The following is a 24,568-nucleotide window of genomic DNA, read 5'->3' as shown; positions in this document are numbered from 1 at the left end:
TTAAAAAGCACCTACCACCAGGGTGCCGGGGTGGCTCAGTGGGTTAAGCCTCTGCCTTCAGTTCAGGTCATGATCTCAGGGTCCTGGGATCAAGCCCCGCGTCGGGCTTTCTGCCCGGCAGGGAGCCTGCTTCCCCCTCTCTCTCTGCCTGCTTGTGATCTCTGCCTGTGAAATAAACAAATGAAATCTTAAAAAAAAAAAAAAAAGCACCTACTGCCACATATTATAATTTTTCTTATTAATATGTCTGTTTCCCTAACAGTCAAGATAATCCTGACAACCGTTTATTAAAGAAGCACTTATATGTGTCAGGCGTTAGGCTGGTGGATTTGTACACATTTTCTTTAATCCTGCTGACAGCCCTTTGCGCTGGGTGTCAGGTGCCCCATTACACAGATGAGCAAATACGTTCAGGGAGGTTAAGGGCATGGCCCCAAGCCAAGGACCTGGGAAGTCGTGGAGCCAGTTTGGGCAATCAGGTCTGATGGCTCCAAAGCACATGTGCTTTGTTCTGTGCTTTTAGTGACTCCTACTCATTGCCAGCTTCTCAAGGGCTGGGCTAGTGTTCCATGTTCTTAGTGCCCCTTAGTGTCTGGCTGTGAAAAGAATGATCTAAAAAGAAAAAAAAAAAAAAAGGTAGAGTCAAGGAACTAGTTAGCTGGGTATCTGTTCAGTGTGGACATTAGATCTGCAAGCTCGTACAAGACCAACAGAAACAAGATATGTTTCTTTTTTAATGATCAACCAAAGAAGATTGGAAATAAGGATGAACCAAGTGCCAATCCCTTCCACCCAAGATGACTGAGTCCCCTGTTGAATGAATACGCTCATGTAGTCAACCATGCACTTGAGACCATCACTCAGATATTCGATAGGCATCTGGGATTTTATGGGCACAGTCAATGTCCTGATTATTCCCTACCTTAAGACTGCCCCTACCTTCCCCATCTTTATGAATGGAAACTCTCTTTCTGGACCCTCAAACCCTGGCATCATCCCTGACTCCTCTTTCTCTCAAACCCCATGTGAATCCAGCAGAAAACCCTATCTGCTCTACTTCCACAGTATCTCCTGAAAACTGATGACTTCTTACCTCTCCCACTGTTACCATCTTGGTTCAGACCACTGTCACCACTGACCTGGGATGCAGCAACAAACAGCCCCTCACGGAGCTCTCTGGGACACCTCGCTCCTCTCCCCTCTGGTTTATTCTCCCCTCAGCAGCCAGAGGGGATCTGCTGACACCACATGAGATCATTTCATTTGTCTGCTCAAAATTGTCTGGCAGGCTCCCACCACGGGGCCTTTGCACATGCTTCCCTGTGCTCGGAATTCTTTACCTCTGGAAATCTGCAATGCTTGCTGCTCATTACCCCCCCCCCTTTTTGGTTACCTTCTTGGTGAGCACCCCCTTAACTGACCTTTATAAAATAGTCCCCTCTCCATTTTCCTAGCACCCAGAGATCTGTTATCTCCCTGAACCTCCTGTATTTTTCTCCGCATAGAAAAATATCTGCATGTATGGAATACTTATTATTACATACTATCATATAAGCTTCATGAGGACTGGAACTGCCTGTCTCAAGTGAATCCTAAACACCTAGAACAAAGCCTGGCAAAGAGTCAATATTTGTTGCGTGAATGAATGAACAAACAAACGAATGAATGAATCAATGAATGGCTATCAGGTTATGGTTTTCTTTCACTCCAGCCCAGAAAAGTATACCATTTACTAGACCCTAGTTCTCTAATAGAATTTTCTATGATGATGGAAACATTCTACATCTGAGTTGCCCAACCCAGCATCTCCCAGCCACATGCGGGTATGGAGCATTCGAAATAGAGCAGGTGAGGTGGTCCTGTATTTATTTTTGCTTCACAGACTTTATTTTTTTTGGAACCATGCTCGGTTTACGGAAAAGCTAAGCAGAAAGTACCGAGAAGGGAATGCATGGTCCGTTTTACTTCACGTTCGTTAATTTCCATAGCCAGCCACCGAGTGTGGCGATCATCTTGGGCCAGGCAGACCTCACCTGAGACCAGGAGGACTGTCCCCCACCACCCGGGTGCGGTGAGCCCCAGGAAGGCCAGTAAGGGTTTTCCCCAGAAGGATTCACCAAAGCCCCGAAGGCTGTGTAGGCTCTTCCAAGCAGAAAAATTTATAGATCAGACTTAAGGAAGGAAGCAGGACAGGCAGCAAGTCAGAATGTTCAATGAAGACAAGCCAATGGCAAAGAGAGAGGCTCCTGGCCATCTTGTGAGTCTTCTCATGAATCCGCTCCTGGGCCTGCTGCCGGACTCCACTCCACGCCGGCCTCTCGAAGGCTTTCACTTGTTTGCTCTCCCCTTCATGTTCTGTGCTCTCGTGGGGGCCCACATCTGCACCTTCTGCGTCTCAGCCACGTCCCGCAGGGCCAAGGGCTACCTTGGGTCCAGCTACCCATTCTTCCCTCTCCTGAGCTTCCTCTATAATCTGGCTTTTCATCTCCATAACAACCAGGAAAGCAAACATCCCCCAGATACAACAAAGATTTTTTTTTTTTCTAAAGGGTGAAGTGAAAGAAGGGGAGAAAGACTACAATCCAGGAGGAGAAAAAAGTAAATAAACCTTGCCAACAAATAAATAGAGACCTTTCTAGCGAAGAGCAAAGGGACACAGAGCTGCCTGTAATTAGCGGCCACCACAGCCCCAAACAAAGTCAGACATTCAGCCCTTGCCACTTCGTTGCCATAGAAATGGGACCCGAGATCCGTGAGGCTGTCCTCCTCAAGTGATTCCTTCCCTGACCATGCCCACATCAAAGGGAGCCTTCCCATGCTCCCTGGGGGGTGGACTGTGCCCAGGACCCCACCGAAACTCTAAAGAGGGCAGGCAGGGGAGGAAAACAGACCCAGTAGGAAAAATTCTGAAATGTCCCACGCCAGACACGTCAGCCTCTCAGGAGACACGACAGGGGAAGAACTGAGCCAAGTAGGACCTTATGGGGTTCCCATCCCACGGATGTGCGTGCTGGCCATCGGGGACTGCCATGGGTCACGCTCTTTTTCACGTTGGTTTTCATTCTTTTTTCTCTGCACATTAAAAAAAATAATAAGGTCCTCCCAGACACAAGAAACTGCTTGGCGGTTATCAGAGGCGGGGGGAGGAATGGGTGAAGGTGTTCCAAAGTAGGAGCTACCAGTTGTAAAATAGATAAGTTCTGGGGTTGTACTGCCTGGCCTGGTGATAGTAGCTAATACTGTAGTGTATATTTGAAAGTTGCCGAGGATGTAGATCTTAAAAGTTCTCATCACAGCGCACGCCGGTGGCTCAGTTGGTTAAGCATCCAACTCTCGATTTCGGCTCAGATCATGATCTCAGGGTCATGAGATCGAGCTCCGCATTGGGTTCGGCACTCAGCGGGGAGCCCGCTGGACCTTCTCCCTCTTCCTCTGCCCATCCCCCACCCATGCGCTCTCTCCTCTTTCTCTCTCTCAAAAGAAAAGTTCTCATCACAAGAAGAAAAGTCGGATATTTCCAATCCCTATGTTGTACATCTGAAACTAATATGATGTTATATGTCAAATATACCTCAATAATTTTTAAAAATTTTTAAGGAGAAAGGTGGTTAAAAAAAAAAAAAAAACACAGGTGGCTAAGAGAAAGAAGGTAAGGTTCTGATCGTATTGTTCTTATGGTTTTACTTCCTGTTTTTTACTCCTTTCGTCGTAGAGAGTAAACACGGTGATGTGTTATTGATCCTTTGCATAGCTGTGTTTGCTGGTCAGGGTCCAGGCTGGAGACAGAAAGTCTAGTGGTTATTTTAATGGAGAGAATTTAACAGAGGCGATTGTTAACAAGGCAGTAGAGAAGTATACTGAGTGTTCTGTTACTTGTCCTCTCCCTGGAAGGTAATTAGCTTGCTGGTTATCATCTCAAAATTTCTTCACTTGCCATCTTGCAGGATGGGGCATCGGTAAAGCTTCCTCTCCACTCAGAGTCATGCCAAGTGATTACCAAGCATAGTAACCAGTAGAGATCTATTGAGCATGGTGAGGCATCACTGTGATAGTAACTGTGGAAAAGAAGAATCCCTAAGGCCTGAGGAGCAAAGAGGCTGGGATTTGGGATCATACAGCCCAGTCTGGATGCAGGTGGGCCCAGCAGAGCTGAGCCCCAGACTTCCCGACGGGCCCTGCCTGGCTGGCACTGGGATCTTCAAGGGAGGACAAAGAGCCTGGTTCGGAGTAGAAAAGTTGCAGAGTGGCTCCCCAGGCTGCCGCTGAAGGGAATCCCTGCAAGCAGGGTGGTCTGAGAGCAACAGGAAGCAACCAGCAAGAAATGAGTCCCTCCTTCCTCCTCTGGCCATGGGTTCCTTCTGCCACCCACCTGCTGGCAGCACCTGTCACAGAAAAGTGGTTACAGAGTCAGCCCCTCAACAAAGCCAAGCCTAGAAGAATAGAATTGAGGCTAAGAGGCAGCAAGGACCCACCAGACACCCCGTCATGGTACGCTCTCTGCTGAGGTTAACGGGTCCCCCATGTCTTTCCAACTCTTTGCTATTATAAATAAGGCTTCAGTAATGATCATCCGCACCTATACCTTTGTGTGCATTTCTGAAGACTTGTTTGTGAAATAATCACCAATGTGGCATTAGCTGGCTGAATAGTGCGGCCTTTTTAGGGTTCTCGATGCCCATGGCCAACACATCTCCCTGAAAGACCGTGTCAGTTTCAGGGCTCTCTCTCAGGGAGCGTTCTGTATTGAAATCCGTGTGAAATGACTGTGGGCATTCACAGATGCGGCCCTCCCAGGCCCCCAAAACTTACTGTCTCGGACTTTCTCTGTTTATCCCCAGACAGCCCACGGCCACCTTTTCTCTTCTCTTATCACAGAATGTTTCTCATTCGTCACTCACCTCCTACTCTCTGGTCCTGCCTCCCTTCTTTCTCCACATGCTCAGCAAAACGTACTGGTTAAGCGAGAGAGCTCTGGGACAGACTTCCCACATCCACACCCAACTCCACCATTTGCTAATGGTGTGATGGCAGGCAGGTCGCTGCGTCTCCCTCAGTGCAGGCTGAGCTATAAAGCTCAGGTTCCCTTATTAACATGACAGCGATCACAGTCCTCTGCACCTCCAAGGGCTGGGAGGCTCAGATGTGATAATGCAAGGGACCTGGTCTATGTATCATGAGTTCAGTGAGAGCTGGTTATTGTTATTGGGATCATTGACTTTATTTGTATCAGCTAGAAGGTCACGGAGGACAGGAATCATGTCCTAGAATTTTTTTAAATCACTTTTCCTGTTCTTCATTAGGGTTCTGAGAAGTAGATACAGACAAGTTGGCTAAAACAAAGGGGATTATTAAAATCAGGAGAATCTCAATGAAGAGGTAGAGTCCAGCCCTATGGGACCTGGGCCCCTCTCTGTTGGGCCATGTGTCTGCTCAGTTTGACTGTATGACACCTTGATTTCTCTTCCCCTGACTACCAGCTACGTTTAAAGACTCTAGCTCCTTCTACTGCACATCATAAACAATCGCAGGGCTCTGGTCCTGACACTGGTGACCATACAGGCACTTCCTGGGTCAATTCCTAAAAATGAATCATTGGGTTAACTTTGCCTATGGACTACACTTGGACTAACCATATTAGGATAAGGATCACAGGTCACAGGCATGCCTACCTCAGTTTAATGCTCTGGAAAGAGTGGGAGGAGGGATGGTTCTGAGGAGGAAGAGGAGGAAGAAGAAGCATGAGCTGGGGAGATACCTCATTATGCCTGCTATTCTCCCCACATCACAATGCCCAGCAGAGAGCTGTATGCATAGAAGGGACACAATCATTCTTTGTTGATTAATATTCAGTGAGGGTATTTCACTCCATTGTCTTCAAAAGCTCATTGCCACCTGTTTCCTGATAGTGCTTTTCAAACTCCCCCCCCCCCAGAAATGCCTCCAAATGCAGAGAAGATCCTTCTGGTATGAGGAACAGCCCAAAGAAGGCTACTCAAGAAGAAAATCCTTTTGAAGTCCTGCACTTTATCTTGGAAGTTCTGGTGACCTCTGACTTCTACTTTAAAGTCCAGTTACTTTATAATAAAAATAACATTTTGTCTACTTACTATTGAGTAAAATCAAATGCCAGAAAGATTGGCCATCATTTTCATGCAGAATTTTCTACTCTCTGGCAGCCTATGAATTACTGCACTAGACAGTGAGCTCCTTTGGGGAAAAACTTGTATCCATGTGGTTGCTGCAGCATCCCCAGTTCATAGCATGAGGCTGAACACATAGCAAATACTCAACAAATATCCCTGGAATGGAAAAGTGAATGAACTACTGAGTGAGTGAGTGAGTGAGTGAGTGAATCAGGAGATGGATGGTAGAGTTCCTGGGTAAGTGAGTGGATGGATGGAAAGATAGGTGAAGAGATGGTAGAATGGGTGGATACATAAGTGGATAGATGGATGCATGCATGGATGAATGGTAGAGTGGATAGATGGGTGAGTGGATGGATGGATGGATGGATGGATAGATGGATGAATGGATGGATGGTAGTACAGAAGGATACATGAGTAGGTGGACAGATGAATGCATGGATGAATTGATGAATGCATGGATATATGGATGGATACATGGATGGATGGTAGAGTGGATGGATAGGTAAGTGGCTGGATGGATGGATAGATGGATGGATGGTTGGGTGGTGGTATAGATGGATACATGAGTAAACAGACAGATGAATGCATGGATGAATTGATGGATGCATGGGTAAATGGCTGGGTACATGGATGGATGATAGAGTGGATGGCTACCTAAGTGGATGGACAGATGGAAGCATGGATGTATGGATGGGTGCATGGATAGATGGATGGATAAATGAAGTATGTGTATCCCATCTTGAGAAGCAATGAAATTAAAGTCTAGCCTGATCATCCTCTCAGTTCCCAGGATACCTTCTCACTTTCCCTGAGCTGAGACAAAAAGCATCTGAACCAAGAACAGCTGTCATACTCACCAACCACCTCCCAAAATATAAATGTCCTTTCAAAGGTACGGCCCCACCTAGCACTGGTTTCTACTGCTGAGTCTAACCAGTTCTCCTCCAACATGATGGTCCTCTGATTTTATAATATAAACAGAAGTAAATGTGATTATGCATATGCAGGACAAACCAACAGCAAATCAGAAACCCAGCAGTGATAGCTAATTTCTGTTTTCTCTCTTTTTCCCAAACGCAAGAGAAAGACAGTGGAGAAGGATGAAAGAGAGAGGGAAGGGGAACAGAGCAGGAGACGAAGAGAAAAGAAGAAAAGAAAGAAGGTGGGTGCTATTTTCTGAGGGCTTTGTAGAAACCACAGGCTGTACACACTATACCATATATTTATTCAGCAAATAACTAGGGGGTAGGCAATTTCCTACATCCTGGGGGACACAGCTGTGAAAAGTCTACATGTATTCCTGCTTTCATGGAGCTTGCATTCTGTAGGAAGATCTATCATGGCTCTGTCAAGTGTTGGGCCCAGATTGCTGGATTTTAAGTGTGACATTCCATCCCTCACGCAGGAGTAAGCCAAGGCACAAAAAGGTTAATGATGTTCTGGGATAATCATCAAAGCTTTTATAAGGGACTTACACATAAGAATTAAAAAAAAACCAGCATGAATGCAAGAATGGAGGGAGAATGAATTAATGCCCTCTCTCTCTAAATAGAACAAGCTCGCTTAACTCGCATCTTGCAAAGATCCATCTCTGTGAAATCTACAAGGGGATGCTAAACGACTTCATACATTCACAATAAATCCATATCATTTTGAGCTCCAATTTGACTCCCCAGGGACATAATGATCAATGTACAGTCACACTCTTGAGTGTTTTCAGATGAAATAATTAGCATCAGTAAAATGACATGGAGATTTATTCTACAGCCCGGTCTTCTTCACATGCTAATCAAATCTCTACACAGTGTGTTAATTGTGCTCAGTAGCTAAGCAAATCCTAAACTGCCTTGCCCAAGGGAGGTCAAAACGACCCAGACAAAAGTTGGGATCAAAAAGACTGATTTCCACTTCAATTTTTAATCTTCCTAGACTGATCTGAAATGTTCTAATTCCCTTAAAAGACTCAAACCATAAAGCTTTTCCTCCATTTCAACAGTAGATTCTACTTCTCACTCCCCCTGAATCCACTCTGTCATTAAATCCTGGCCCTCCCACCTGGAAAATACTGCCTGAAAGTGTCCACTGCTCTATGAGTCAACCATCAACTCCAGGTTTGAGCCATCCTAGCACCTTACGTGGTTATCACAAAGGGTCTCCCCATATTCCCCGTATGTCCTCCAATCCATTGTCCACACTGTTGCCAGACTGGTGTTTTCAAAAGCAAATTTTTATCAAGCTCACTGTTTCAAAATTTTCACTGACTCTGCAGAATCCCCAGAGTTGTGTTCTGTGGCTTCTGTGGGCCTACAGGACATGGCCTGGACTAACCTTTCTGCTTCACTTCTCAGCACATGCTTGCTCTCATGTTCACACCAGCCACACCAACCTGCTTGTCCTTCTTCTGGGACTCAGACTGGCTTTATTTAACCCCCTTTCACACATCTGGTTCTCTCTGCCTGGAATAAAATTTTTGTTCCTTCTTTGTATCAGTTAGCTATGCTGTATAACAAGTTATCACTTAAGGGCAAAATACATTTATTACCTCCCAGTCTCTGTGGGTCAAGGGTCTGCATCTGGCTTCGCTGGGCCCTCTGTTTTGGGGTCTCCCACAAAGTTACAACCAAGTACCTTGGGGCTGAGGTCTCACCTGAAAGATCACCAAGGAAAGAACCCACTACCAAGCTCACTAGGCTTTTTACAAGATTCAGCTTCTCACAAGCTGTTGGTCTGAGAGCCTTGGTTCCTTGCTGGCAGTTGGCTGAGGCTGCTCTCAATTCCCCATCACGGGGAACACTCTGGCATGTCTCTTTCATCTGTGCATGCAAGCCAAGACAGCAAAAGAGAGGGTCCACTTGCAACACAGAAGTTGCGGTCTTACGAAGCAGGATAACAGAAAGGACATCACATCGTTTTTGCCCTATGCTATTGGGGAATGTCCCAGGTCCCACCCACACTCAAGGGCACAGACACCAGGAGTCAGGGATTATGAGGACCATCCTGGAGTCCGTCTGCCACGTTCCTCATCTCACCTGACAAAAGATCATCTTCCCTCTCATCTTTGCTTACATATCACTCCTTCAGAGAAACCGACCCTGAAACTTCAAACTAAAATCACTCCCCACACCTAATGGGCCCACATGGTGACCTGCATTTCCCTTCAATGACACCTACGCTCTTTGAATCACTTGCTTCACGATTTGTCTTCACCAATAACCTGTTAAGTTCCATAAGGGCAGGGTAAAATTCTGCTTAAAGCTGCATAGCCAGAGTCTTGCTCAGAGATGAGCTGGTCTATTGGGACACTCAATAAATACATTTGCGAGTGAATGAATGACCAAACAGAAATACTATGAGCACATGATTGTCCCAGACTGGGCAACTTACAAAACTGCCCAGACCCTCAGATGTTGAACCCCCTCAATCTCTCTTCCTGACTGTATCCTCCCTGCCCCCTTATCAATGCTGGGGGGGGGAGAAGATCCTGAAAATGTTAGGGAGTTCTCCTGGGAAAACTGAGGAACAGTCCCTGGGAAACAGTCCCATGCTTCATTCTAGAATGTGTATTCTTTCCTACTCAGTGATATTTATTCATCAACCCATAAATCCAAAGGAAAACCGAAACCACTGTTTACTTTCAATATTAGTTCAGGAAGAAGAGAGAGGGCTGGAGAGGGAAGTAGTCGTTCCTGAGCACCTGTTATGTGCCAAGCACCATACTGTGTCAACACTTCTGAAAACGTTCCAGATAAGGATTTTTAATCCCCATTTTTCAGATAGGGAAACAGCCTCAGAAGGGGGAAACTGAATTTCGCGGCAGTGAGCCCGTCAACCGGCTGGTGTCAGGGTGCTGGGTTCTAGTGTGTGCTGATTTTCTCGAGGTCTATATGCCCACCATGGTCAATCTCAAGCCGCTGATGGTTTAACAACAGGTTTCTGCAATTCCTAAATCCTGATCAGTTGTCTCTCAAAGCCTGTGAATGCAGGCTCGGGCACCCCACTGAACCCCCTGTGGAACAGGCCAGGGGCTCAGTTTCCTTTCTGTCATCTCTCAGCTTCCACCAGATAATCACCCTGCCAAGATCTGGGGCTCCTGGAGATTTGACGCTTTGTCCAGCCCAGAGCCTTGCTGGAGGGTAATGCTCGGTAAATATTTGTTGTGTCACTGTGATTGGAATTGTCAAGGGCAGCCCAAGGGGAGCCAGATCACCCCCCACCCCACCCCAGCGGAGCCTCAATGAGCACAGAGGCAGCTGCAGAGGCAAACACTGGGAAGGACTGGAGACCTCCCATGGTGATGGCCCTCCTGTGGCTAAAACAGCTGAGCTGGGGGGGGGGTGGGGGGCAGGAATAAGCAAACCAGGGTGACGCCAGCTTGGTGGGGGACTGGCAGACACACCTCTCCTCTCTCTGCCTCCCCAGCTCCTGCTGCTGCTAAGCTGTTGCCCAGCAGATGGATTTGTGGACTTAGGATCTTAGGAGTCAGGGAGTGAAAGCTAGTGTCTGTGAGGTGCCAGAGACACACCTGGATCCTTCTCACCTGCCCCAAGGCTCCAGAGATAAAGAAATGTAGGAGGCGGGAGCCGAGCAGGATGCTGTGTCTTTGTTTATTCATTCAACAACCACCTTTTGAAGGTTATGTCCTAGGCAGAGTGAAGTAGCAATGACTTCTAAGTTTGTCCTTGACTGCATATGGAATTTGCTCTCCGGTCAGGGGGAGAGAGAAATAAGCAAAATGTGGTCTTAAGATAATTCTACTGCCTGCTAACCACAGGGGAGAAGGGGAAGAGCATGAAGGGGGCATCTAATCCAGACTACAAAATCCAGGAAGGCTTCCTGGAGGAAGTGATATTCAAGGTGAAGCCAGTTTTATTGAGACCAAAATAGAGGAAGGAACATGCCTACTATATCATGTCATCTAAGTCACCTTTCATTAGCCTTGCCTTTCTTTGTCTAAGACTAGTCAGTCTTGTTTTCTGTTACTATATAACCCATAGCCCACAACTTAGGGGCTTCCAATAAAAACCATTTTCTTCTGCCTCACGATTTCATGGTTCAAGACATTTTTTTTTTGAAGTCTAATTGACACGCCATGTCCTGTTAGTTTCAGGTGTACATCATAGCAATTCAACATTTTTATGCATTACAAAATGACCCCCAAGGTAAGTTTGGTTATTATGGGTCGAGAATTTGAGCTGGGCTCCGCTGGGTGTTTTCCCATGCCGCAGGGTGTTGGTGGGTATCACTTGGTGTTAATCAGTGGGAGAATGGGCTGATCTGGAGGGCCCTGGTGAGCTTTACTCATCTGTGACTGGCAATTGCACTGGGGCAGATGGAAGGCTGGGTCTATCTGGGATTGGTGACCAGAATGGCTGTCCATGACCTCTCCGCCTGGCAGTCCATGGATCATGGCTCAGGGCTTCCAGAGCCGGCACAGCAACATCTAGGCAGTGAGGCTTCCGGGTTCTTGAAACTTAAGCCTGAAATCTGGTGCAGCCCTACTCCTGCTGTATTCCATCTATAAGACATTAGAGAGCCTTCCCAGATTCAATGGGAGGAAACAGAGATCCCATCTCTCCATTGGAGAAGCATCAAAGAGTTGAAGATAATTTTTTCTCCTGGTCAGACTCATAAGAAGTTGCAAAATAGTACAGAGAGTTCCCTACTCTTCACTTAGCTTCCCCCAATGATAATATCTTATATAACCACAGTATATTGTCAAGAACAGGAAACTGATGCCAGTGCTTATTAATCTTATTCCGATTTCTCCAATTGTCACATGCAGGCATGTGTATGCACACGCACACCCATGTGTGTGTCGTGTGCACGTTTCCATGACATTTCATCCCAGGTGTGCATCTGAGTATCATCGTCAAAATATGGAACTGTTTCATCCGTGCAAAGAGCTGCCCTCAAGAGGACAAGTTTAGTCCATGACAAAGTCTAGACAACAAAGTTGAGATCAGAGGGTGGTTCTCAGCTGGAGGCCCGACTCTGCCGGCTAACAGCTGAGTGACATGGCCGCCAAGCCTCAGTGTCTCTATCTGAGAAATGGGTCAACACCACCACACCAAGGGTTTGTGGTAGGACTTCGATGAGAGAAGCTCTAGAGATCAGATTTGGTTTGACATCAAATCCCAGCTTCAGGCTTCCCACCACCTCTGTAACCCCAGGGAAACGAGCTCCTGCTCCCTGCAGGGCAGCTCGTCAGCCAAACTGGAACACAACGGCGTGAGAACGTTGTGAGCAGTATGGGAGAAAATGTGTGTAAAACCCTCATCCCCACGCCGTGGAGAGAGTCTTAAGAATCTGTTTGGCACTCATCGGTGTCTCCCAACTTATTCATAATCCTGGAGTCTCCAACAAGAGTTTGCATATTTACATACCAGGCTTCGTGGTAATTTGGTTTGGTTGGTTGTGTAATCGGTTAGGTCAGGTCCTACATGGGTTGTGCGTAGTGTATTGCTTAAAATAACCCACTTTTCAAATAATTCTAAATCAAAGCATCCCTCTCTCGTTACTTTGAATAATTATAGACCCATGTGGAATGACAGTCCCCAAAAGGGTCTTCACCGGATGAGAGAAAACCCAATGTGAATCATCCAACCATCCAATCTGAACACATTTTTAATGAAGATGCTATATTTGGCTCTCAGCTCCGAGGATCCAAACCTCCCCCTTGCCTGCCGTGTTCCCCAAGGAAATAGGACACTGGAAAATGAAAGCAATCTTCCCCTTGAGACAAAGGAAGGATTTCCCCTTGTTCTTGAGGCTGGCGTCTTCTCATTCCCAAGAATTCCCGCTTGTGCCCTGACATACTCCTCCCCTCGTGTCTCTTTCAGCCTGAATTCATTTCTGGAATGGACGGTCGTTGTGTGTGGAATCAGAGCGGCAGCTCTGCTGAGGTCCTAAACAGTGGGTTTCTCTCGCCTGCTGCCTCCTTCCCTCACACGCTCCATGTGTCTGTGTTCCCGGGAGCGTGCAGACCCAGAACCATGGCATTGGGATGGCTTTACTCAGGGAGAACTTGAATGGAAGCAGCCGCATCGCGTGACCAAAAAACAACAACAACAACAACAACAAAACAGGCGGCTTCTGAAGTCTGTCGTGTACCCAGGAGACACTAGCCAGAAATCAAATTATGACTGTTTGGAAGGCAACACGAGTATTCCTTTGTTCATCTACTCTTTGAGGGAGCCTTGTGCCGGCTCCTTTCCTAGAACATCGCGAACTTCTCCTGGTACATGTTTGCTGGAGGAAACACAGGAAACACACAGGTGGCTGTCTTCTGCTCAGCCTGGACACAGCAGGAAGGGACAATGATAAACCCCACATGCATCCCGAGTCAGACCCCCCGCCTTAGTGACTGGGGATGCAGAACACCTTCTGCATTCGTGTGCTGGCTCGCTCACATTCAGAGCCACCTCTGTTATAATTTTTAAAAGGAAACCACCCTTTCTTGCAATCTCTGAGGCCTTCTGGAGAGATGGGTCCGCACCATAAAATCGTGCATCCCAAACTTTAATGCACATGCCGATATCCTGGGGCTTTTGTAGGATTGCAGACCCCTGACTCGGAGTGTCCAAGGTGGGCCCCGGAGACTCTCCATGTTCCCTGTTGGTTTGCTCAGGGGACACTTGGCCACTGGTCCGGGGACCACACAATGAGTAGCAAGACTTTGAAGCAGTTCAGTGGGGGCGCATTGGGAGAAAACATAGCGGGGTCCTTAGCAATATTCTCTCATGAGAAATATTATCTCCTGGATGTCAAGACCTTTCAAGGAGATATGACAATAGCTCCTTCTCCATATGCTCTTATACAATGTGTCTTTGCCATGTCCCATCCGGCAGCAGGGTCTATGCTGCCCCCCACGTTGAATCTCGGTGGGCCATGACTGCTTTTGAACTAACAGAGCCCAACAGATAGAATATGGCAGAAGTGAAGGTGTGACTTCAGAGGTCAGGTCTTAAAGAGAAGTATGGCTTCCATCTTGCCCATTGGGATGCTCACACTGGACCCCTGAAACACTAAGAAACAGGTCCAAGTAAGTCTGAGGTCACCAGACCGTGAGGAAGCCCAGGCCACATGGAGAGGCCACATAACGTGCCAAGTGGAGACACTTCCAAAGGAGGACGGCCTCCAGCTATATATAGGGAGACTCCCAGCCATTCAGCGAAGACCTCAGATGACCTGGACCAGAGACAAGCTATCTTCACTGTCCTCTGTCCAAACCCTGACTCACAGAATGTTACAAAGGAAAATGGTTGATTTATGCCACCAAATGTGGGGATACTTTGTTACACAACAAGACCACTGGAGAAAAGTGTCTCTGGTCGGAATAAGAATGAGCCTGAGTACGAGATATCCAACCATCAATCAAGATTGCAGAGCCTCTATTCACTTGCTCACCCCCTCATTCATTCATTCATGATCTTGGGATCCTGGGATGGAGCCCCACTTCCGGCTCCCTAATCCCCTACTCAGAGAGGAGTGTGCTTCTCCCTCTCCTTCTGCCTCCTCCCTTGGTCAGGCTCTGTCTCTCTCTCTCAAGAAATAAGTAAATAAATTCTCTTTAAAATGAAAAAAAGAAGAAGAAGAAGAAGAAGAAGAAGAAGCAAAAAAGCACCGGCATGGGGTTCAAATTGCAGCTCTAGCACAGACGGAGCTGAGTGACTTCACACCTGTTACTCAACCTCTCTGTGCCTCAGTGTCATCACCTCTCAAGTAAGATGAGTGTCAGTGCCCACTTCATAGGGCTGTTGAGAGGGTAAAACGGAGATGCTTAGTCCCATGTCCAGCACTTGGAAGCCCTCGGTAAATATTGATGGTCACTTTCATTATCTGCGCATATGCAAGGTCCTGACCCACCTAAGTTCAAGTCAACTGCTTCCTCCCTCCACCTGCTCATCTGTGCTTCCCTGAAGCTGGCCCGAGCCCTGGAAGCTAAAGCCAGAATTAACAATGTGCAGGCACTCCCACCAGCCCCCTGAGACGGCTCACCTAACAAATGTCTCCAGATCCAGGCTTCCAGAAACTAAAGGAGAAAAAAACAGCACATCCAGGTTGAGGACTAACTTGTTTTCAAAGAAAGAAAGAAAGAGCAGAAGCTCCAGTAAACAGAGCTGTTTACCCATGGTCCCAAAGGCCAGATAGAAAGGATCAGGAAAAAGGACTCGTGTTCTCTCCTCTGACTGATAACCAAACACTCCTCACTTGGGTTGTAAGCCCCTAGAGGCTCACCTCTGGGAATAAGGATGGTTCTTCTCCCCAACACAGATAGGACCTTCCAGGCAAACATCTTATCACTGAGATTTCTCGTAAGCCCCCATGGGGGCAGAGATCCAGGGCCAGAGCTCCAAATCCCTGACCCACAATGGACGTGAATTATTCACAAGGGTAGGGTGGGGTGAATGCTTCATGTAATTCACTTACAATGCCAGCTCCCGGGGACACCACTCCCACCCCGAGAAAACGCTCAGTCTTCAGCACGTTTCTAGAAGAAAACGCTAAGCAGTCCAAAAATGACAGCCTCCAATAAGTACACCCAAGGAGCACAGAGGAAAGGCACAGGCACCAGGCAGGGTGTGTTTTGGTGGGGGTTCCCAACAGCACTCCTGGTTGGGAGGTGTTGATCTCTCAACGTCAAGGTTACTTTGTGCTCTCAGCCATCCGACGACCACTGAATTAAAGGAATCCTGAGGCCCTTGAGTTAGAAACAAGATAGGAGTCAGCAAGGACAGCCCACGGGCCAAATTCAGTCACCTCCTCTTTTTATAATTAAAACTGTACTGGCACACAAACGCACCTGTTCGTTTGGGTATTATCTTCGCTGCTTTCATGCCTCGGTGGCAGTCGCATGTGTGCACTGATGAATTTGAAAACCAGCATCTGTAAGTGTGAAACAGACAGAGGTGAGGGCCCAAGCACCTTGCAAACATGGCCAAGTATGCATTTAGAATGTGCTGGGAGAGGGAGGGAAGCTGTCAACAGGTGACGAAGATGCCTTCCTTCTAAGCTTCAGCCTGCTCCCTTTGCTTGGCCCAGCAGCCTCAAAATTTAACACGGGACCCTGGAGGGGGAGCTGGAATGTTTTAACCCAGACCCACCCCTCTCCACGGAAGAACGGCAGAAGCAGGTGCCTGCTGACCCGGTAAGCCCCTGAGTTGTACGTTGTCTGCTATTAAATGCCCACAGCTCCCCATGGGAGGAGACACAAGGCAGACTGTAATGGAGCAATCTGGCTTCTTTCAGAAGAAGGTGAGTTTCAAGACAACTTCTTCTCAATTTCCTGGCCGTCCCCAGCAGCCTTCCTCTCAAAGTCGGGTTCTTCCTTCATGTAAGTAGCCACACTCCGACTCTCTCCGCCGTCTGTTTAAGCCTAGAGCCAAGGGCTAAAGGTCATGGGCACATGTGAAGGCCAGTGCCTCTGAACTGGACTCCTCATCACCAACTGCCCCTTCCACGTCCTGAGCTCTGATGTTTTTGCTAAAGGCAGAGATGCGGAGTTAATCCTGTCACACCCCTGTAGAAGGCACCTCAATGATTTGCCAAGATCTTAGGATTCAATCTCAGATTTCCAGTGGAGCGCAGTCCTGGTTCATGCCTACCTCACCCCTGTGGCTTCAGCCCCTGAGTCTCTGCACTCCAGCCGCACTGAGTTTTGACGGCTTTTGGGTTGAACCCCTTTCCTGCCCGAGGGCCTTCAAACATGCTATTCCCTTGGCTAAGAATATCCTTTTCCCTGTGCTTCCCTTGGTGAATTCCTATTCGGTTCTTGGCAGAAGGAGACCTTCAGATTCCCTCCTGTAAATTAGGCTCCTCTGTTACTCAGAATACTCTCTCTCTCTGAAATAACAAGGAAATTTTAAAAATACAATCTAACTTATGGAAAACAAGACCCACGAAAGAGACTGCAAACTCAAAACATACAGAGCTTAGGCAGCTAATGTCACAGAGTAAGAAAAGGAAAATACATGTAAATATCCACTGCTACACACATATAATACAAAATTATTAGTTTTGACTAATAATTAATTAACTAATAACTCTACGTGGGCACACAAGATACTTCAACCATGAATCTTATCTGATTATGTTTAAAATTTAAAAAATTTAAAGGAGAAACTTAAAATAGACTTGTTAAGTTTTTCTTTCTTCACTGTCACTCCATTGATTTTTAACTAGAACTTTTACAATATTTTTTCTCCCATCTTTTTTTTTTTTTTTTTTTTTAAGGTAAGAACGCTTAATAAGAAGATCTACACCCTTGGAAGATTTTTAAGGATTTAGTTTAGTATCGTTAGCTACAGGCAGTCTGCTGACCCGTAGACAGCTAAGGCTTATTCATCCTACACAACAAACTTTCTACCCTTTAACCAGTACCTTTCTGTCTCCCTCTCCAACCCAGCTACTGAGATCCGCCATCTTTGTTGCTATGAGTGTGACTATTTAGGACTCTACGTGTAATTGGTATTATGTGGCAATTGTCTCTCTGTGTCTGGTTTATTTCACTTGGTAGAATGTCTTCCGTCACAAAAGGAAGGATGTCCTTCTTAAAGACTGAGTAATATTCATTGTATGTAAATACCACATTTTCTTCCTCCCTCACCCACCGATGGGCAGTTAGGTTGCTTCCATGTCTTGGTTATGGTGACTAATGCTGCAGTGGGCATGGGGGTGTGGATAGGTCGTTGAGGTCCTGATTTCAATGTCTTTGGATATATACCCAGAAGTAGGATTGCTGGATCATAGGGTAGTTCTAGTTTTAATATTTTGAGGAGCTCTGTACTGTTTTTCCATAGTGATAGCCATTTACATTCCCACCAATAGTGCACAAGGGTTCTTTTTTCTCCACATCTTCAGTAACACTTGTTATCTTTTGTTTTGTTGGGTTTTGTTTGTTTGTTTTATTTATTTTTTTTTCTATTAAGAGTCATCTTAACTCAAAATGGACTAAAGGCTTAACATAAGCCCCCAAAATGTAAAACCCCTAGAAGAAAACACAGGAAAAAACTTCTTGATGATATCTTGGATATAACACCAAATGTATGGACAGCAAAAGGAAAAATAGACAGATAATATCAAACTTAACAGCATCTGGCACAGAGAAGGGAACAATCAAGAAAATGAAAAGGCAGCCCAGAGAAGGGAAGAAAATATTTACCCTTTATAGCTGATAAAGAGTACAAATCCAGAATATATAAGGAATTCAATTGCAATAAAATATATAACTTGATTTAAAAATGGGCAGAAGACCTGAATAGATATTTCTCCAAAAGAGACATCCGGATGGCCAAAAAGTATATTAAAAAAGTGCCTGACATCACTGATCTTCAGGGTAATACAAATCAAATATATGATGAGATATTATTTCATACCTATTAAAAAAATTTTTTTAATTTTTTACTTAAAACTTAGTAACAGCTCATTTTCAGAATATAAATGGCTTAATGAGTTGGTTAAAAACAAAACAAACACAAAAACAAAAAAAATGAAATAGAAACAGAGAGAGAGAAATAATTAATAGGAAAAGAGGCCAAAGACATGAACAAGCATTTCATAAATATGAAAAGATGTTCGGCCTCTAGAGTAATCATAGAAATGCTAGTTTAAAACAATGAGATGCTACTGCACACTTACCAGAATGGCCACAAGTTCAAAAGACGGATGATTCCAAGTGTTGGCAAGGATATGGAGCAATCAGGACACCTACATATTACCAGGAGGAATAGTATTTGGTGCAAACATCTGGAAGACAGTTCAACATACATACATTTCACAGTTCGATTCCACCCCTAAGAATGTACCTGACTGGGCGCCTGGGTGGCTCAGTGGGTTAAGCCGCTGCCTTCGGCTCAGGTCATGATCTCAGGTCCTGGGATCGAGTCCCACATCGGGCTCTCTGCTCAGCAGGGAACCTGCTTCCTCCTCTCTCTCTGCCTGCCTCTCTGCCTCCTTGTGATCTCTCTCTCTGTCAAATAAATAAATAAAATCTTTAAAAAAAAAAAAAAAAAAAAAGAATGTACCTGACTGAAATGAATGCACCAGGAGACAGTTCATGATGTTCGTCCGGTGAAGTCCCTTGCAATAATCGCAAACCAACAACAAATGCCCGTGAACACTGGAACCCACCAAAGCATCCTAACTGATCCGTACAACAGAATGATGTCAAACAATAAACAAACAGCTTCACACACACACCAGAGACAAAGCTCATGATCAGTTTTGCCCAGAAGAAACCAACCACAAAAGAATACATTTCAGGGGCTCCTGGGTGGCTCAGTCAGTTAAGCGTCTGCCTTCAGCTCAGGTCATGATCCCAGGGTGCTGGGATCGAGTCCCAGGTAGTGCTCCCTGCTCAGTAGAGAATCTGCTTCTCTCTCCCGCTCTGCCCCTGCTCCTGCTTTGTTCTCACTCTCTCTCAAATAAATAAGATCTTTAAAAGAGAAAAAAGAATACATTTCAGTAATGGAACTGGCCAAAAGTCACCACTGGGGTTCCTTGTGGGGAAGGGGTCAAGTCTAGTGGTGGGTGAGACACAGAAGGGACCGAGTATGGTGGGATGGGTGCTCAGCTTGTGATTTTATTAAGCTGCACATTTAAGTTTTATGGGTTTTTTTTTTCCTTCCTAGAGATACACTACAATTTATAAAAAGGTTTACAAAAATCAGAAACCCCCCACGGTTGCCGCCTTCCGACCTCAATGGGTGGTACCCTCCCTGAGCCAAAGCTTCCTGGGAGCACTGTTTGCCTTAGCATCGGAAGGCTAAGTGCGCTGAAGCCCATCCTCAGACCTCCCTCCTCGGGCCCAGCCACTCTGATACCTCCGGTTGGCCTCGGGCCAGCTTCCTCTACTCCTGGGGTCTTTTGTGCTTCTCAGGTGGATGTGTTTTCCCAGCATGCTCCAGCCCCTTCCGTCAGAGGCCTGGGGGGCCTGGGTTTTGTTTCCTCAGCGACACCCTCCCCTGTAGGCAGCTTCAAATGAATCCTGTGGAAGACAGAGAAATAAGAGAGTATTAAAAATGTCAGCGGCAGATCCTGAGAGGCACAGCTGGGTAAATAGAGCCAGTGGAGATGTTTTCATTAGTGGCTTTATGGTTATGCTCACTTAAGTTATGGATTTAAGGTAGGGGGTGGGGTGGGGGAAGCAGCCTAAGGGTCTTCCAGCCATTTCCGGACCTGCTCAGACCAAAGCATCGGACACCGTTAGATTTGGGGGAGCTCCCTCCGTTTTGGGGGTCCTTGCCATTTTAGGAAATGGCATACCTTTGCAGTGCCCCTTGACAATGAAGTTGCCGCCCAGGGATGGAAACTTAAAGCTCCCTTTCTCCTGGATTTCCCTGGGAAGCTTCACCTCCTCCCCCTGCCTCTGGACGAGTGGATGCCAGATTGTTTCTCTGGCAAAAGTTTTCAAATGGGAAGTGGGAGACAGAGGAAAATTTCTGATCAAGTGTCACAGTCACCATCTCACAAGCAGCTGGAGATAAATGCCGTCTCTGGAAGTACAATGTCCCAGTGGCGCAAGTCATGAACACTCATGATATGGGTCAGAAAGAGGAGGGTTCAAATGCAAGTTTACCAGCTTGTTAGCTATATGTCCTTGGGGAAATTATGTAAGATTCTGTTCCGTCGTCTCTAAAATATAAGTAACACAGCATTTATAGCACAGTGTTGTGTGAGATTAAATGAATATATACCTATAAAGCTCTTAACATAGTACCAGGCACACAGCAAACACTAAATATATATCAGACACCGTCAATGTTAGAATATGTCTTCCCAACAAAACCATTATCTTGCGGTATTATTAACAATTGCCAATGTATGGAAGCAACCTAAGTGTCCATCAACAGATGAATGGGTCAAGAAAATGTGGTGTGTACAAACATTGAAATATTACTCCATCTCAGAAAAGAAGGAAATGTTGCCACTTGTAACAATGTGGATGAACTTGAGAGGCATCCAGCTAAGGGAAATAAACAAGACAGAGAAAGAGTGGTGTCACTTATATGGGGAGCCTTACACAAAACAGAAACAGAGAGTTTCATAGAAACAGAGTAAAATGGTGTTTGCTAGGGACTGGGGGAAATAGGGAGAGGTTGGTAAAAAGGTACACACCTACAGTTGTCAGATAAATGAGGTCTGAGGATAACATGGTGGCCATAGTTGGTAACACTGTGTTGTATAACTGGAATTGGTTGCAAGTAGAACTTAGACGTTCACTCACACACACACGCGCACACACACACACATCAGAAAGGATAAGTATATAAGGTATGGATGTGTTAACTAACTCAATGGTGGGGAGGGAGTGGTCTTTTCACAAGGTAACCATACATCAAATAACAGAATTTACACCATAGATATCTTACAGTTTTATTCTAGTCAGTACCGCAGGGAAGCTTAATAACATTAGGTGTCTTCCCAAAAGACATAATATTTGAGTGTTGTCTCCACAAAGTAGAGTGATACTAAGAATTCAGGGTATTCTCATTCTCACTGCTGTGTTAACAATCCACCTCCTGGGCATAAAACTACAACTGTTTTATCATGCTCATGCACTCTGTGAGTCAAGACTCAGGCAAGGCACAGAGTGGGTGGCTGGTCTTGGTTCCATGATGTCTGGCATGAGTCAGGAAGATTTGAACAGCTGGGACTACAGAGACTGTTTCTAAGTGTCTGGAACCTTGTTGACAAGGTCTGGAAGGCTGGGTTCCGATGGGCCTGTTAGCCCAAGTGTCTTCCAGTGACTTCTCCAATATGGCGGCCTCAGGGTGGTTAGATTTCTTTCCCAGGGGCTAGCGTTCCAGTGAATAAGGCAAAAGGTTTATTACCTTTTAGAACCTAGCCCTGGAAGTCACACAGCGTCACTTCCGCCATACCCTCCCGGTCCAGGCACTCACAAGCCCACCCAGATCCAAATGGAAGAGCCACAGATGTCATCTCCCCAGGAGAAGAGTGTCAAAATATCTGTGGGCTGTTTTTGTGTATGTGTAAACTATTCAGGGTTGATTCTGTGCCAAGTCCCAAGCAAAGTTCTTTCTACACATGGTCTCATGGGATATTCATAATAAGCCAATATTTTGTAATATGGAGATAAGAAAATTGAGGTATCAAGAAGTGGTTTCTGGCCTAAGGTCAAGCAGCTAGTCATCTGAACTCACATCTGTCTGAAACACGTTATTCGGGTTCAAAGTCAATGTTCTCGTTAACCCCATAAATATTGAATCCCCTCATAAATATATAAAAAAGAGTAAGTAAGTAAATGATAGATGTGATAGGTAGACAAATAATCTATGGATGACAGACTAATAGACAAATGGACAGATGACAGGTAGGTAGGTAGATGGGTAGATAGGTAGGTAGGTAGGTAGATAGAGAAGCCCGCCCCACAGTGAACAAAATAGAAGCCCAGATTCCTAAGGGACTGCAGGATCCCTGCAAACCCAAATCTACATGAACTCTCTGAGAGAAAGAGGAACAGAATTCTTGGAAACCTAAAAGAATACAAATACTCCTGAGAAAGCCACCTCAGAACATGGGTAAGCACCTCCTAGGGGGTGTCTACAAGATGCTAAACATCTGCCTACTTCCAAATATTTGGATGACGGACTACCATATTTTGTCCAACTTTTCTTCCGTTTGTTTGATAAACACAGCTGGCTTAAAAATGAGTAGTGGAAGCTAAATGAAGGGAACCCTTAGAGATTTTCTCCTCTAAAGCTCCTCTTTATACAAATGAAGGGAGATATACAACCATGAGGGGCAAGGGGCTTGTGCAAAGTTACCCACCCATTGGCTCTGACATCTTTCTTTCAACATGAGTTGAACAGAATCTGTCCTGAGATAAATGAGATGTATATTAAGATCCAACCATCTACCTTCAGGAAAAATCTTACGCAGATCTTTACAATGCTGGTCATAGTAGAGAATTAGAAGCAACCTAGGTGTCCAACTCTAGGGGAGTGATACAGAAAATGCGGGGCAGGTGTACTACAGAGCCCCAGGCATTAGAAACAACTACACATACACATCACACACACACACACACACACACACACACACACACACACGTCTTAATATGTTCATAGGACGACAGTGAAAGTTTTTACCACTTGGTGTTGAGTCAAAAAAAAATTAACAAAATGAGATTTTCAGCTCATGGACTCTTATGTAAAATGAGTACATGCACAGAAACTATATGTTTTTAAAGGGAACATATTTAAGGACGTATTCAGGGCATATGAACGTGAATGCCTTTAGATGCCTTTAGGGAAGAGGTAGATGGGAATGGAGGATGGAGCAAAAAGGGAAAATACAATGCATATAACACAATGCAATACAATGAAGAAAGAGAGGTGTGTGGCATATTCCAAGTTGATAACATGTCGTCAAACGAGGACCATGATTACCTCTACTCTGCAGATGAGGTGAAATAAATCCCTCCTATGCTTCAGTCCAGTGATATCACAGGAAATACCAGGCATTCTTTGCCTGCTTACAACACCTCCGGCTCTTGGCCAAAGGTCCACTGAATAAGGTGGAAGAGTGAAAGAAACGTGTCCTTTAAAAATCCCGTTTTCACCAGCCATCATGGGCTCAAGCCACATGTGAAATATGGAGCCGGTTTCCGCTTTCAGGACTCCAGGAATCTGCTCTTCCCTCACAACTCCCCAAGACTTACATCTCAGCAGGCGATCACCCCGGGCTCGGGGAGGGAGATCACCTTTTGGAAACAACGGATGAATTTCCATCTTCCCCGAAAGAAGACCTTTCTTCATCCCTCAGACATGCATTCTGGATGGCACCATCCACCTCCAATATCACGGAGGAGACAATGTCCCTTTTGTCTCTACAATTGTTTCTTTACACTTTGTAAAGTGCTCTCCAAATTATCATGGAAAATGTGAATGGAGTAGAAATGATTATATATATATTGATTATATATATATATATAATCATGTGTATAAATATGTATAAAGAAAGTAAAAAAAAAAAAAAAAAGAAAGGGGTGTGGGGGTGCCATTCAGTGATGAGCCCCAAATCACACATGTGCCTTTGGAATCCTCTCCCAATGCTTTTTAATATAATCTTTCTCATGTAGTATCTGTACTACTATTATTACTAAGAATAATAATTTCATTGATTGATTACCACGTGCCAAGTACTTTCCATAGAGGATGTCATTAAATACTTCTATGTGTGACAAACTATTTGATCCATTTCACAACCAAGAAGGCCAAGGTGTAAAGAAGCCAGGTAACTTACATGAGGGAACGGCTACAATGTCGCAGAGCTAATATTCGAATCCTGCTTTTCAGTTCTGAAGCCTTGACCCGAAACCACGATACTTTGCCATCTAGGTGCATAAATCCATCTGTAATCTGTGTTGTGTTATAATCCTAAAGTACCAGCATCTCATTAAT

The 24,568-nt window shown here is 45.5% G+C and overlaps 1 long non-coding RNA gene across 1 annotated transcript; it reads right to left on the bottom strand.

The window, feature by feature from the left end:
• Positions 1-419: 419 nt before the first annotated feature.
• LOC116572468 lies at positions 420-18,876 on the bottom strand. Its single transcript, XR_004278346.1, has 3 exons — positions 18,783-18,876; positions 15,949-16,031; positions 420-612 (listed from the first exon to the last, which is right to left on the bottom strand). It is a non-coding gene; the product is annotated as an uncharacterized LOC116572468 (long non-coding RNA).
• Positions 18,877-24,568: the final 5,692 nt, after the last annotated feature.

The sequence above is a fragment of the Mustela erminea genome, chromosome 13, assembly GCF_009829155.1.
Source record: "Mustela erminea isolate mMusErm1 chromosome 13, mMusErm1.Pri, whole genome shotgun sequence".
Taxonomy (NCBI): domain Eukaryota; kingdom Metazoa; phylum Chordata; class Mammalia; order Carnivora; family Mustelidae; genus Mustela; species Mustela erminea.
Note: the sequence above shows the minus strand (reverse complement) of the source record. Positions and strands in the feature narration are given on the sequence as shown.